Raw genomic sequence first — 16,507 nt, forward strand, 5'->3', positions numbered from 1 at the left:
GCTCAGAGTATAATGACCTTTGGTTTTGTTGAAATTCAGGTCCTGCCCCGATTGAGAGCAATAGTCTTGAATAATCTAGCCGAAATTTTCAAGCGATTCTCCAAAATCTTGGAAATGATTTTGTAGCTCAAATTGTAGAGACTGATTGGCTAAAATCTCCTACTGTGTGAGGGGAGTCTACCTTAGGTGTAAGAGTAATGAAGGGCGAGTCTGTGCTTTTCTTCGATATACCATTGCTCTGAATCTTCCATCCAGGTTCACACTTTCATGCACAGCAACAAAATTCCTTAGAGCCTTTTCTTTGAGCTCCAAGTTTTTCACTGTTTTCTTATTCCAAGATCTTAAAGAAGAAGATAAAGATGATAGCTTGCCAGAATATATGAAGGAGATACATTAACTGGCACTGCCCAACTCTAAATAAGAAGGTCCAGATAAGATTCTTCATGAGTCCAGAAGAGCGCAAACCTGAAAGGATGCCTCTGTTTTCCTTCCTTTGGATCCACCCTTAGGAAAAAGTGCCTTATAATCAGAATGAGAGATAATAATATGGTGGATAGTAGCCTCTGGGAATTTAGAAAACCATTCCATGTTTCATATAACCAGATCCAGTAGTCCCTCAATCCGATGAGCATTTCTTTGTTTATTTGACAATGTAAAGTTGCTTCTAGTAGAATGGAGTTTGAGCATGCCAAACTCATTAACAAAAGATTGGAATGGAGCTAAGGATACAGAAGTTAAAGGCCTAGGTCGGGATTGCAAAAGCCCAGTCCAATCCGACCCTTTTGCAGCCCTACTCAGAGCAGAAACACTTGGCAGCTCATCAAATGGGCCCAATAATTTGTTCATACTTCGTAACTTGAGGTGCATAAATATCCATGGTTGCGACTTGCGATGAAGTCTTGAGTTTAAACTTGTTTTAGGGCCTGTTTGGTTACATAAATTCAGATATTTCAAATCTCTGGATTCATGAATGCGAGATTTATATCCATTTGGTTGTGAAAATCTCTAGATTCATGAAATTTAGAGATTCATCTTTTTACACTAAAAACGTTAATCTGTAGATTTATGAGTATGTGGTGAAATCCAGAGATTTCATCTCTACTATACCTAAACATTTGCGCATTCACAAAAATCACAAATAAATCCACAAATTTCATTCCACATATTCGGTTAACCAAACAGTTAATTTTATAAATTATAACTCCATAGATTTGAAATCTCTAGATATTTGAAATATCTAGACTCATGTAACCAAACGGGTCCTTAGTGCATAACGTCCATTGCTACCGCGAAGTCTTGATTTCATGCCTTGAGATTTGCGTCTTTTCTTCCTCTTAATGGCTGTTACCAACCGGGGGTGGGTTAAGGAGAACTACTAACTATTCTTTTCTTTAAAAGAAAAATTATTAAAAGAAGAACTTTGATTAGTAAAGATTATTACACACATAAGTTCTGTTACATGCATCATTAATTGAGAGGAAGCTACCAAAAAAAAAAATAAAAAATTGAGAGGAAGTCCAAGCCCAAAACATACTTAGTATCAGGGAAGGTATTAGCTATAGAGACTAACACAGGAGCTAGATGATAAGGCCTAAAAGTCCTAGGCTCATGTAACATAGAAACCAAAAGCGAACAGTTGTTCTTGTAACAGAAGGCCTGACAGTATTCAGCAGACCATGAGTGATAATAATTGGCAAATGCCCATTCGGTACTGAACCCTTCACTTTAAGAAGACACTCTCCATTCCGGACCACACAAAAGCTCCACCATCCACCAATGCGCATTTGACAAGATCCCTACACTTTTGGTTGAAAGTTCCCAGATCAAAACCTAATCAAAGATTGGCCATGAAGGATGGAAGACCAATAGTTCCTCAGTAGAACCCAAGCTCGGATTGGGTTTGGTCTCCATCTCATTGTGTGGTCTACGGGTTTGACCTAGGTACTTCAACAATGAAGACTCTGTTAAGCATTTACACAGTTGATACTCTCCCCAAGTCACTTATTTAATTCTATGACAATTCCCCGATTTAAGATCACTTCGAAGAGGCCCTGATAGATTTACATCATTAAATCTGTGAAAGAAGAAGGTTTTTATCAGAGTTTACTTGGTACATTTCATTAAGAAATACTCCCGTTGACCTCGAAAAATTTTCACCTCAAACAGTCATGTAAAATTTTATGGTCTCTTCTTTTACAATCCACTATTCACTTCTGACATTCCAAACATAGCCAGTAGTTAGGGCTGATCCATTCGTCGCAGGATCTCCTGGGTTTTATCAGCTCAAGGAGTACTCAGGATCAAATTCACATACATTTCGCATAGAGGGCAACCCAGAAGAACAGGGTCTGATAGAGAGAGCACTAATTCTGATAATTATGTTTAAAGAAAAAACCAAGTAAAAATCTGAATTCCTGAAGGAACCAACCGAACCTGCATTATTTTGGCAAGTCGGAGTCCAGAAACCTATCTGCACTGCATAGTCTTATGATCTATGAACTGAAACTGGATCCATGTGGGGCCTTGAGGAAAGGGCTACTCATTTTTTCCAGGTGACTGTTCCTTCGTCCCAGCGACATTCTCTGCTGACGGCAATGTCTGCATCGAATCCATCAATTTAGAAAATAATTGTAGGGAGGAAACCTTGTAATCATGTATTTGGATCCCAAACAGGGTAGCCAGACTTTACCGGTGAGAGGGAGATAAAAGTGATTTACCAGGTCAGGCTTGAAGATATTGTGCACAACAGAGGCACCCGCTAAAAGTGAAACGATGACTACAACAGATGACCATGCCAACGATGGTGTTCCAATTGGTTGCGTCCCTCCCCCAAATTTTTTGTTCATCCTTCCTCACCCACCTTCCCCCTCCTGGACAGAGTAAAAAATCACGTTCCTTTCACTGTTGTATGTCGCCACCTAGATCAATTTGAAGATCTGCAGGAACAATATTTCAGGAACAAATCCATGACAGTGCAATTTTACATATATGCCCCAAGTTCTACCATAAGATATTGTGTTCATATAAGCATCACATGAGATCTTCCCTTAAGCTTCCTATTACCCAAAAAAAGGAAAAAGGAAGGGTTTTTTTTTTTGGGGGGGGGGGGGGGGCAGGAGTTGATCATTTTCACTTCCTGTTTACCCTCGCTTAGGAACAAGTAGATTAGATTGCCACTTCAACTGACCTTCTACGCTTTAAATTCATTAAACTAGATGGGAAATACAGAAAACTGATTAGAAGAGGAAAATCTGACCTATTATACAAATGCAATCCACTGTAGCCCCGAGTTTTCTTACAACCTTAAGGTAGTCTGCTGAATTATTTAGACACCGGATCATAAATGTTGAAAAATACTATAAGAGGAAATAGCATCATCTGTACATTTAGATTGAACAACAATAATGACTCCCTGAAGATGCTTGGGTCTTATTGCTTTAAATTTTAACTTCTGGGTTAAAAGCAATATATATGTATTGAAAATGGTATGTGGTATCTATAAATGCTACTTGCATTATCTACAGCCTTCAAAGATTGAAATATCATAAAAAATTGTGTCTTAATCTATTAGTGAAATTTAAAAGGATTTAAGAACCTTTTTAGGGTAGAAAATATAGGAACTTACATTATTAACAAACAAGAATCTGGCACAACATAAATCATGTCATAATGCCCTATAGGGTTACCTAAAATCTAAACTAGGAAAACATGAATCACAGATATGATTGGAAAAGTACCTATGTAGGACCCAACGCATAAAGATGAAACCTAAGATAAGATAGCCTGTGAATTAATAAGTATTCTACTCAATCATGCAGGTGAAGAACCCAAAGCAAATTAATGTTCCAGCACAAAAATCTAAATTCTCACCACTTTTCCTTCTTTTTAAAATATCCTCTTTCTCTACCTAAGATGCAGAATTCAGATACAGTTCCCAATGTATCCTACTTAAGTGCATCGCACAGGTTATTATATGAAGTTCGTATATGGAACAAAAGAACTTAACTTGCAGAAATAGAAGCAAGGACTGTGGAGGGGCACCTTAACTTGAGTTGTTACAATATCACGATGTCAGGCAAATAGACCAGCTGGTGAAGCTCCCAGAGAGAGAACATGACGAGGGAATGTTAGGACGACCTGTGGTTCTATACTCCTAATACAGAAAGGTTTTAGGCTATCACTGTTCGAAATTTCAGGAGTTGTATGGAAAACATCCCATTTCTCTGTTTCTGTGCTCATTTCCATTTTGGGCACAAAAACAGCTAAAAATCTTGTATGGTAATCTGGTCTAAAAAAAGTGTGCATGTTCAAGAAAAGTGTGTCAAACCAGCTGTTTGGCACACTTTTTGCCCGTGCCCAAGAAGCTCCAAATTAAAGCTTCTTAGGCACAGGCATGGTTTTGAGAAAATGCAGGGGCACAAGTTGGGTTGAAGCTGGCCAAGGCACTGATGGGGGGCAATCAGGTATTTTGACTAAAAAATAGAACATCTCGATTTTGTGAAACCCTCAAAAGAGAAAACAAAGAAGAACGAAGAAGGCAGAGTTCAATGCCTCACACAATCACACTAGAATGAAGAAGAATGAAGAAGAGAGGTAATGAATCTTTGAGGGTTTTTATCTTTCTTCCAGGTATGAGGTTTTCTATCTGATACTTTAGGCCTCAGAATCAAAGAACAAGGAAGCCAAGCTTTTTAACTGCATTCAGGTTCGATTTCTATAGGTACAGATCCATGTTTTGCCTTTCTTTTATGTGGGTTTTTCAATTTGTTTTAATGAGTTCTTATGATTGAATGAAACGATGGTGTGTTGCAGAGAGGACAAGAACTCACTTGAGGCGATGCCTTGGTTCTGTGTTGCTTCTGCTCGGACCAAACCGGTCGGTTATAGCCCGAACTGAACCTTAATGGGCTATGTTTGGGCTGAGGACCTTCAGCCTGAACGGTTTCAGGCTAGGCCGGGCCAGCCCGTGTGCGGCCCGCTAGCCTGAACCGGTACGCCCTAACCCCGGCCTGTTAAACCCGTTTGGATAAATAAAAATAAAAATAATAAGTTAATAACCCTTACCCGGTTACGCTGTTACGGTTACAGCTCATAACTCATTCTTCAAATTTTCAAATTTAAAAATTTCCATTGTTCAAGCCACGTTTCACATTCTTCGAATTTTTAAATTTCAAAGTTTCCATTATTTTAAGTATTACCAACCCGGAAACAAATCCTATATTTTCATTTAATATTTTAACGATTCAATTTTAGTTTTATACTTTTGCAATTATGCCTTTTAAGTTTTAACCTTTACGCCTACGGCCCTACGGATTCATTTTCTTCACCATTTCGATTTCCCTGTTTCAGTATTTCATTTTCACAAATCAGGGTTAAGGGTTTTTACATTTTGCCTCCACATAAATCCAATTTCATTGGGTGAAGATTGTAAGGTTGATCTACACAAGAATCTAAATTATTTATTTTTTGGGATTTGGGGGGTGTTTGGATCATGGCATCAAGCTAATGCTATCACTAGATTTACTTGGAATCTTCTTCCTCTCTCTTTTGTAGTTTTTTGTGTGAGAAGTTAAGGAAAAATAAAAATAAATTTAGCCCAAACTGTTACACCAAACCGCTAATCAACCCGAACCCAAACTGCACTGAAACCGTTATCTTTTAAATGGGCTGCGTTTGGGCTGGGGGGGTTTCCAGCCCGAAACCGTTAAGCCCAGCCTGAAACCGCTCCAAACTGCACCGTTGACACCCCTAGTCCTGTGGTTGCAGCTGGGTTTGGCCTTGTTTACATCGTTGGTTGTTACTTCCACTTCACTAGCTATTCTACTGGAGATCCCAAGAAACATCTTAGAGTGTGAGTCTCTACCATTCTCGAATCAAAATGAATTTCTTTTTTCTTGCAAATGGGTGCCAAAATATAATTTCCTTTTGGGTTTTTGGAATATGAGATTGCATATGATTTTTCTGGCTTTTTGAATTTGAACATAGGATTCAATATGTTGGGATCACTTGGGCTAGCAGGTTGCACTATTTCGTTGGGAGTTGATCTTCAGCATAGGTAAATCTTCTGCAAATTAAACAATGACTTTTGAGGCGTCAAAGAGATGGACATAAGGAACATCTGTTACATGTTTGAATAAAGGTTGAATAGAGAGGTTCGATCTTTCCTTGTGGTATTGATTGTCATTTTTTAAGACTATTGAACAGTTTCTTAGTTATTTTAGTATGTGTGGATCAAGTTCAGAGGATTTTGTGTTCTTTGCTCTTACATTGTGCTGTCATAATTTGAGATGTTTATAACAGAATGATATCTGTTCACCGAGATAGTTGCACTCTGTTGCTAGGTTGTGTGAAATGGTTTCAACATGAGCAATCACATGCCTTTCTCTTGTTGCTGTGCTGTTGTTGTTGTGTTTGCTTTCAGATAGGGATAACTTTAACTTTTTCTTTGCTTCGCACTTGAGGCTTTTTCATATCCCATCTTTTATTTAGATAACCAAGTTGTCACCATTTCTATCAAGTTGCATCAATGGAACCTTCCTTATTTTTATTCCTATCTTTCAAATTTTAAATCAACAAGCATTTTCTTTAATTTGGGTTGTATTAGCTCTGTAAAGGAGGAAAAAACACAAGCTAATTTGTTGTATAAATTAGTGATAGTAAGTGAAGAGACAATGGAAAATTGTACAAGTTTAGACACTTAGAGTAGGAGTTCAACATCGATCATATAAGTATTAGACCAAATAGTAATATAGTGGACTAGGCCTAGAGCATCATCCAAGCAGCCAAGCCTATTTCTAACTGTCAAACACAAGCAACCCTTCCAGGACTGGTGCCAACTGATGAACTTTCATGTTTTTATATTTCTAGTTTTAGATCATACTGTTAATTTGTTTGTGTCCATACTGGATATGGCTAGAACACAACCTTTGCTGTTCCATGAACTTGTGCAGCTGTATGTCTTAAGTCCTTCATTCTATATTCCTCTTTTCACATACTCAAGTGTAGCTGATGAACCGACTCTGATGCTTAATTTTTCATTCGCACTGTCAATATTTGTTGATTCTCTTTTCTCTCTCAAGGGGATATATTTTGTGAATTTATTGTTGCCAATGTGTTTTAAAGTCATAGTTCTTGACATAACAACTCTATTTTATGAATCTTTAGCTCAATTGGTAGAGCACTTGGAACATGAGCATGTTTCAAGAAATGGTGGTTCAAATCCACCAAGATTCTTTTGACTCAATGATGAATTTGGATTATAAATAACAAAGCTTAAATGTTAGTTAATATCACATATAATGTTTATATTCTGTTTGAACATGTATGAAGTTTCATGTCAGTAGATGATCATATCCTAACTCAAATATTCAGATTTAATACACGGATCATCTCGTATTCTACCATCTCCTTTTATTTCATATTTAATATGAATCTCTAAAATATGTTACAAACTTATATTTAAATAATTAGGGTTTAACCACATTGTATACATTTGTTCAAGTTTAAATAGATGTGTTTTAACTTTTTTTTAGTTAGTTTTATTTAAAAAAAAAAAGTAGTGTGTCCATTTTATGCATATCATGCAAGTTTATGTACCCATTTTGCTATAGAAGCGTGCCATTCTGCTACAACCATACAAGATTTTAACAGCCAGAAATGAAAAATGGGCACAGACACAAGAAAAAGTGTTTCTCTCCCATTTTCAAAAAATGGACACAGAATCATTGCCATACAACCCCTAACAGAACCATGAGAAAACAGAACATCTCTGCCTCTTTCAGTCCTTAGTATACTAAGCAGAGATTTTGATAAATCAACGAAGCCCCTCAGCTCATTAAGTTAGGGAGCAGTGCTCCCTTAGGTTACATTTGGTAACATTCTTAGTCATCAATGGGTGTTTCTGCCCAAAATAACTCTCTTTTTGGATCTTCTTGGTCTGGAATAGTGTCCTAGTATGTGATTATCCATTCAACAAGTCCCATAGTTCTTAGCAAAGTTCTAGAACAACTATGATATTTGGTAAAGCATGTACTTCCATATTCTTTCCTAATTTATCTGATGTAAGGTTGGATTCCAGCCCACCCAATTGGAATCAAGTGCTAAATCACTGCTGACAAATCAACAAACCCAGATTCATTACATCTATTTACCCAAGTATAGGCCAAAAGTCAGAACTCATACTAGACATCAAAAGACATTGGATGGTTTTAAAACTCAAACGAAGTGAAGATAGAATAAACTTGAATCAACAAAGAATCCTCAGACTATGATAATTAACATATGCTTGAATCTAGGGTTTCTGATTTTGAGAGATAAACAGAAGACTAGTATAAAATTTTCACCCCTAAAAGAACATTAGACTAACCCGGATTTCTAGCCAACCTCAAAGCTCAATCTAGTAGCCTGGTTTCAGTGTAGAATTGAGTTCCACTTTTGGGCAGCACCTGGTGGCCGATGTATGAGATCAACTGGACTTAAGGTTTCAGAAAAACCCACCAAGCTAACAGAATTGCACCATGGTTTTAAGCAGCCTCCAGTCAGCAATTTCAGCAGATACCTCTCAGCCTTGCGGCTATCAAGTATTGCTTTCTTAAAACTGGAACACACCTTCAATTGGTCTCCAAATTGCAGCAGATTTCAGAACACCAATCTCACAGAAAATCAATTGGCAAAATAGCGACAACTAGTAATAGAAACAAGTAGAGTCGAGTCTCTCAGTCAGCCTCTGATCAGCTCAAGGAATCTTTCCTATCACTGCATATCCATAACAGAGGAACCTTCTGCTTTAGGTGAATGACTTAAACAAATCCCAAAATAAACATACTATCAATGGCTTATGAGAGATTCCTTCCTCTGATTCAGTGATAGATCCACCAAGATTTGCACAATACCTCAACCAGGTTCACTGAAGGGTGCAAGAAATAATAAAAGGAGATAGTTACTGGGTTTGACGTCTACAACAGAGTGATGCAAGAACCAAGCCTCCCCACACCGTGGAAGTCTAAGACTAGGAGAAGCCCTTAGGGTTACTGCCCAGCACCTAGGTCTTCTGCCTAGCATCATATCTACTTTCTTTTCTTTTTCAGTTTTCCAGATTAGTTCAACGGGCAGTGGCAAACATGTAACTCTACCCAATCTGAGGGCATATTTTTTTTTTGGATGAATAAATAATTATATCAAAAACACGGAGCCAACGAGAAACAATGAGACACAAAAGGAAAAAAGAGAAGAAAAAAGGGGGGGGGAGCAACCAGTCACGAAGAAGACTAGAAAGTGGAAGCCAGATGGCGGGGGATGGGGGAAATTAGCGAGCCTAGAAGAGATATCAAAGTAGATGGCTTTCCAAATCAAATCTCAAGATCAGGATTTGGAAGTCTATCTCCTCATGTTGTGACCCCACCATAAGTGGTGAATGGTAGCAACAAAGATAAGCTTGCTCACATAGTCGCAAATCGAGGAGCCAGAGAAGTTTCTTGGGATCCAATTCCAATCTCGAGCAAAACCAAAGGAAAGCCTCGATCATCCAAAAAAAGCTCTAACTCTTGGAAAGGAAAACTCCTCTCCTTTGCCCGGGAGGGTGGTGCTCATTCGATCGGTTCTCCAATCATCTTATCTCTACTGGTGTGGAATTTTTTCCATCCCTAAATCCTCTATCCACTGCATTGAATCCCTCTTCTATGATTTCCTCTGTAAAGGCCAAGAGTCCTCCCGCTTCCTCCACCCTATCTGCTGGTCCGATATCTATCGCCCAACCTCTGAAGGAGGCCTTGGCATCTGCCGCATCATGGATGTCAACATTGCTTGCCTTCTGAAACTCATTTGGAAAATTGCCTCAAAGCAAGACTCCATCTGGGTTTCCTGGGTCTACTCCTACCTTCTTAAATTGGACTCCATCTGGACCGCTCCTACTCCATCTAACCCCTCCTGGGTTTGGAGAAAGCTCCTCCTCCTCCGTCCTAAAGCCTTGTCAACCATCTCTATCCTAGTGTCTTCAGGATCCTCCACCTCTTTTAGGCTAGATCCATGGCATCCGATGGGCATTCTGTACTCTCTTCTCGGCCCCCGCTCAGTCTATGATACCCGCATTCCTCAAGCCGCCCTCCTTTCCTCTTTCATTTCCCATGGTTCCATGCATGTCTGGGATTCCCTCCCTCCCCTCTCAACCTCCACCTCTGACCTCAACATTTGGCTTCCTTCTCCCACCAAATCCTTCACTACCTCTTCTGCCTGGAACCTCATCAGATCCCCTCGTGTCCCGTGGGCCCCTTTAGTCTGGTTCAAAGGTCACATCCCCCGCCACTCCCTTACCCTTTGAAGAGCCCTCAATTTAGCTCTCCCCACCTGAGCCTTCCTCATTAGCCGCCATATCTTGGTGGACCCTACTTGCATTTTCTGTGGGAAAGATTCAGAGAACTTAGATCACCTTTTCTTCTTTTGCCCTTTCTCCCGCTCGCTTTGGTCCTTAGCCATCTCCTTCATTTGGCCTTGGTCAAGTGTCCTTGTGGGTTTTCTAGCAATTGGAATTGGATATTGAGAACCTTTTTGGGTTCCTCTATCTGTGATAAAGTAGGTAAGTTAGTTTTTGGAGCTACCGCTCACTACTAGTGGTGGGAGTGCAACCTCAAGATTTGGACTTCCAAATCTTGCACCTTTAACTTGATTTGGAAGGCCATCTGTTTTGATGTCTCTTCTAGGCTCGTCTCTCCCCCATCCCCTAGTGGTTGACTCCTCAAGGACTAAGCTTATTGTTAGATCCTAGGGACTCTCCTCTACTTTTCAATCATCTTCTTGATTGATCTCCCCACCCCCCAGTGGCTGACTCCCCAAGGACTAGGCTTATTGTTAGATCCTGGGGACTCTCCTCTACTTTTACTTGTTTCCTTTTTCTGTCGTTTAATATATTATCATTCACCCAAAAAAAAGGAAAGTCTTGATCTAGGCCAAATAGAAGCAAGGGCTAAGCTCCAAATGGAACGGGAGAAGGTACAGGAAAAGAAAACGGCGGTCAAGGTCCTCGGTGTCATTCCAATAGAGAATGCCATTGGGGTTAACGAGGATGTGGCGACTGATGAGGAAAGATTGCGTGGGGAGGGCTAGGTTGAGAGCTCTCCAAAGGGCAAGAGAGTGGCGGGGAATATGGCATTTGAACCAAACCAGGAGGCCTAAGAGACAAGGGGGAGGGGGATCAAGGAGGTTCCAGGTTGAGGCTCTTGTGAAGGTTTTGGTATGGGAGGGAGTCCATACAGTGAGGTCAAAGGCGGAGGACGAGGGGGGGTGGGGAGAGAGTTCCTAACTTGTGTGAGACTAGGATGGGGACAAGCGGACCAAGAGCCATTAGAGATAAAGGAGGAGAGAGGGGTAGCTTTAGGTATGCTGGAGTCATAAACAACCCAGGGGCCGAGAAGAGAGAATAGGATACCCATCGGATACCAGGGGTCAAGCCAGAATGAAGTGGAGGAACCAAAAGAAATTTGGACAGTGATTGCTGAAAGGGCCGAGGGTTAGGAGCTTTCTCCATATCCAGGAGCAAGTGGAGTGAATCGGGACAGTCCAGATGGAATCAACTTTGAGAAGATAAGAGTAGACTCAGGAGACCCAAATGGAATTGAGTTTAGAGGCAATTTTCCAGATGAGCTTGAGAAGACAAGCCAAACTAACGTCACAAATGTGACGGATACCTAGACCTCCTTCCGATTTAGGGTGGCAGGTGAAAGCCCAATTGCTAGGATGGAGGAAGCAAGAGGTTTCTTGGCCTTTCCAGAGGAAAGCAAAGAAGAGGGATTCCATGGTATGGATGATAGATTTGGGGAGAGGGAAGATACCACACCAATAAAGATAGGAAGATTGGAGGACATAACGGATGAACCGGTTCGAGCCCATATCCAGAACCATCACATTCCTCGCAAATTTCAGCCACCATATCACCACCATAGTCATCACCTTCAATCCTCATTACAGAAAAAAATAAATAAATACCCAACTGAAACCTAGACCAACCAATTCTTGACTTTGACAGCCTAATTTCCCTTCAAAAAATAAAGGTCCAACAACCTCCAATTTCACCATCCATCGTGAGTATCTACAAGTTAGTCTTTGTGTTTTGTGTTTTCCACTTTTCCGATCGTGTTCTGTGTTTTTCACTTTTTCGATCATTGATAGTCTTGTAGGGTGTTTTGTGTTTTTCACTTTTCCAATCATTGATAGTCTCGCAGGGTGTTTTGTGTTTTCCATTTTTCTGATCGTTGATCTACATCGAAGGCTTGAATGACTACCGTCAACGACCATCTCCGGTAATTTTGAAGTAGCATTGTCAGTTGTATCCACTCAACGGTGAAGTAGCGCTCTCCGACCGTCGACCACTCTCTCTCACTTTTTTTTTCCTAAACGCTAAAATGATATACTGTTTTATGTTTCAGTCTTCTTCTCCATCACTATTTCTCTGTAGACATGGTTAGGGTTTCAGTGTGATTCGAGGATTTGAACGAAAACGGGAGATACCAGTGGTGTTCTGAGGCGATTCTCGCTACATTTCGCTAGTTTGCCTAAATATATCGATTTTCCGGCGATTTTTGGAAAATCTCGCTTTTGCCAGCTTTTTTGGTTTGCCATCCACCGAATTTGCCGAACTGGTGAAATTTCGCCGAAAAGTTGTACCTTGCATATACCATTCTAGGTGTAAAAAGAGCAAATTACCCTCAGATAAATTTTCCTTTCATTTTGCTCCCTAGGTGAGTGAAGAGATTCACCCATCTTCTTCTTATACCTGGACGGAAACCCCACCACCGCTGCAATCACCACCCTTTCCCCTGCCAGCAACCACCGCCCCTCCCCTGCTGTTGCTGGAAATCATCACCGAACTCACAAGGGTTCTCTTCATCTAAACCTTGTTACGAGTTAGAAAGCTGAAGTTCAAACAATGAAACTAAAGATCTATCTAAATCATAAAAAGGGAGTGTTCTGCTCAATTTTAAGAAAAACAAATAGAAAGGAGATACGACGACCGGTAAAAGGAGTAGAGAAGAAAAGTACGGATGAAGATTCACCTGAGCCTTAACCTTCTGCTTCTTCTTCTTCTTCTATATCCGTGATGTCGTTTCAGGATCGATCAGTTGCCTCGCACACGAATTTCAGCTCTGGTCAAGAACAAGTAAAAACGTGCAATCAAATTAAAAACTGAAGCGAATAAAAATTCTAGTCGACAAGTAAAATTGCTTATTAAAACTTCATTCAGCGACATGAATCTCAGGAGAACTTAAGGAGGACACGAGAAGAAAGGATTCATAGAAAATAAGAAAACATAAATTGCTTCAGAAGCGATCAAATAGAGATTCTTATTTAGCAAAGAACGGAAGGGGATAAAACTGCGCCTTTTAGTCCTCACGCAGGCTTTAGAAAACTAAAGCAATAAAGAGAAACTGAGTCGATAATCGATGCATAGTCAGTAACGACACTAAGAATACATTTTCTTGCCGACTTCATCTGTTCCAGAGACAGGGGAAGGGAGGGATAAACCGAAGAAAAAACAGTGAAACGAACCAAAATCTGAGCGGCGACAAACAAGTGTGTTCAAGCAAGTTCGAAAAATGAGTATTTCTAGCAATCTACCCTAAATTCCCGGGAAAGAAAGAAAGATAACGATCAAAAAATCCAGAAGTACCTCCAAATTCAACCACAGAGTGTTCAATGTCTTCGCCGAGAAATTATGCGAGCTTCGTGAAAATTCGAAGAAGACTGTAAGATCCTCCGATTTAAGGTGGTAAATCAATAATATATGGCATTGAAGTCAAAGAGAGAACGGCATCGAGTCGTCTTCTTCTTCTGAAGATGAAGATTCTATCCGATCCAATCTGAGATTATCTCCGGCGGAGGGAAGGGGCGGTGATAGTGCTCCCGGCGAGATACAGGAAGATGGGTGAAGGGTCGGCTCATTTAATTGGGTGAGAGGGTATTTTTGTCATTTTACACGTAGAAGTAGAAGATATATAAATAAATTAATAATTTAAACATAAATGTCTGTTAATGGAGGATAATTTAGAATTATGCAAAAACGTGTAAAAGTGGGTGTTGTACAATTTAAGTCACCTTTAAGTGAGTAGTGAATAATTAACATGTCCACTTAAGTAGGTGCAAAACTCAAATTTTTTTTGGGAAAATTATAAGGTCCGTCACCGACGATGAAGATCATTGCGCGTACTGAGGAGGATTTCTTGGTGCAGGGTAGGGTGAGTTCTCTCGCAGGAAGACAAGCTTCGTCTTTGGATCTGCAAAGTCTTCCACGGTTCATGCTATGTACGAAATCACCCATGGAAGGCATTTGAGTATTTGAATTTGAATCTAATTCTGACGGGGAGGATGCAGGAGGTTTAGACACTGAAGTGCATTCTAGATATTGGATCGAGCAAGGGAGGATCGGGCCTTCCTCTTTGTTGGGATCGTCTCCGTTTGAAGGATCAAAGGATGCAAGCAAAGATCTTAAAATGTAAAACAAAGTTACCTAGATGATTGAATCATTGTCTCTTAAAATGAGAAAAAATAAAAACATAGCAGTGAACGGGCATCAATTTCATGTTTTATACCTTAAATAGAGATTTTACTTTTAAGAGTAACTCTGGTCCTATGAATCTCCTCATTGAATGAGAAATTCAAAGAAAAATAAAAACAGAGCACCCATTTCTGTCATGCTCTGTTTATGATAGGTTTTAATGGGTCTTAAGAAATAAGAAGATGGAGAAACAAGGGAGGTGATGAAGAACCAATTATGTTAGGTTTTTTTTATTAAAATCTATATTATCTATATATTAAGTTTCAAAATTAGTTTTTGCATTTCTTTATTTAATTGTTTTGTTTGTGTGTGGGACCCATGAAGTATGGGTGGTAATGAGGCACCATGACATGACCTTGGTTATGAGGCTCTTCATGACATTGGTCATGGGTCTTAAAGGTCTTGATCATGGTGGTGTGGTGGGCTTACTTGAAGGGTGGAATTGACTTAAATTCTAACTCTTGACCATCAATTCTCATTTCAACTTCATGACCATTCATGGCCATTACCATGAGTGGGGTTAAGGTCTTTGAATGGATTAAATCCAATTCATTCCCAAGAAGTGAATATGAGAGTTATTTCTCAAAGTATTGGGAAGTTAGGTCAAGGTGGTTTATTCTCATTAGTGGATGAGGGACAAGCCATTGATTCTCCAATTCATTGCCTTAAGAATCCTAAAGAATGTAAGGTGAGGTTTGGGCCTATATAAACCCAACATTTCCTTGCATGTGGTGTGCAATTGAGACACTCCCCACTCTCACATTATTTGTGTTACAAAGTTAATTTCTTTCTTTGAATTTGTCTAAGTGTTGTGCTCTAGTTTTTGGCTCCTTGAAGGGACTAGAAGAACTATCTCATCTTCTAGTTGAATGTTGCTTTATCTTGGAGGTGGTGGTGCGAAGAACCCTTGGTAGTAGGGTGCATCAATTACCTTAAAGACAACACTCAAGGTGTGACTCAACCTCATTGATCGGTGGTTCGTTCGGTTGCAACTTCAAGTTCTCCGGATTCGCTAAAGATCTTCATCTCTCTATTGTATTGTAATTTCATTTTTGTGTGTTTGAAGAATTTGTAATACAACTACCATTGAAGTTTAAGGTAATTGATTTCTAAAAGATCCAATGGCAAGTCTTGGAGATGGCGATTTCAACAAAGATGAGAACAACACCATTGAAGTTGTTGATGGAGTTAACATCGGAGGAGATCCGTCAAACAATACCGTTGAAGGCAACGTCAACAAACAAGGTGACGACACTTTCGTTGCCATAGATGGTATGAAATATCCATTCTTTGCTACCCATGATTCAATCCCCACTAATGTAATTCCAACAGTGATAGATCTTATCCCAAATTTGGGTAAGATGAGGATTGTCTCTGAGTTTGACAAAGTCGAACAGTTTGGAGGTTCAAAAGTTCAAACGGTGGAGGCAAATGTTGTTGTTTGCCTTAGCCCAAATTGGGTGGCATTTGCCTTGACTGAACCCATGCCAAAAAAAAGTAATGATCCTATTAAGGAGGGCAAAAGGGTGGCTTGGATTTAAGCGAACTATCAATGCAATAATCAAATTTTGAATGCATTATCTAATGACTTATACCATGTGTATAATTCATTAGAATATGCTTATTCGATTTGGGATGCTTTGGTTAAGAAGTATTCTCTTGAAGATGCTGGTTCAAAGAAATATTTGGTGGCTAACTTTCTAAATTTTTCTATGAAAAATAGTGACACCATATCAACCCAAATTGATTTATTTCAAATTGTGATTGGGAAGCTACCAAAAGAGAAAATGGTCCTACTTGAAGAATTTATAACCGGTGCCTTGATTGAGAAACTTCCACCTTCATGGAATGCTTTCAAGATGTCTATGAAACATAAGAAGACGGGATTGACCTTAGACCAGTTGGTTGTAAGGATCAAGATTGAAGAAATGAACTGGTTCAAAGACAATGGGCTTGTTCGCGTTA

The 16,507-nt window shown here is 39.7% G+C and overlaps 1 long non-coding RNA gene across 1 annotated transcript; it reads right to left on the reverse strand.

Annotated features, from left to right (window-relative positions):
- Positions 1-1,486: 1,486 nt before the first annotated feature.
- LOC149004896 (uncharacterized) lies at positions 1,487-13,913 on the reverse strand. Its single transcript, XR_016175540.1, has 4 exons — positions 13,658-13,913; positions 13,044-13,133; positions 2,718-2,936; positions 1,487-2,598 (listed from the first exon to the last, which is right to left on the reverse strand). It is a non-coding gene; the product is annotated as an uncharacterized LOC149004896 (long non-coding RNA).
- Positions 13,914-16,507: the final 2,594 nt, after the last annotated feature.

The sequence above is a fragment of the Hakea prostrata genome, chromosome 9 (assembly GCF_041222555.1).
Source record: "Hakea prostrata isolate BN-2017 chromosome 9, UWA_Hpros_2, whole genome shotgun sequence".
Lineage (NCBI taxonomy): Eukaryota > Viridiplantae > Streptophyta > Magnoliopsida > Proteales > Proteaceae > Hakea > Hakea prostrata.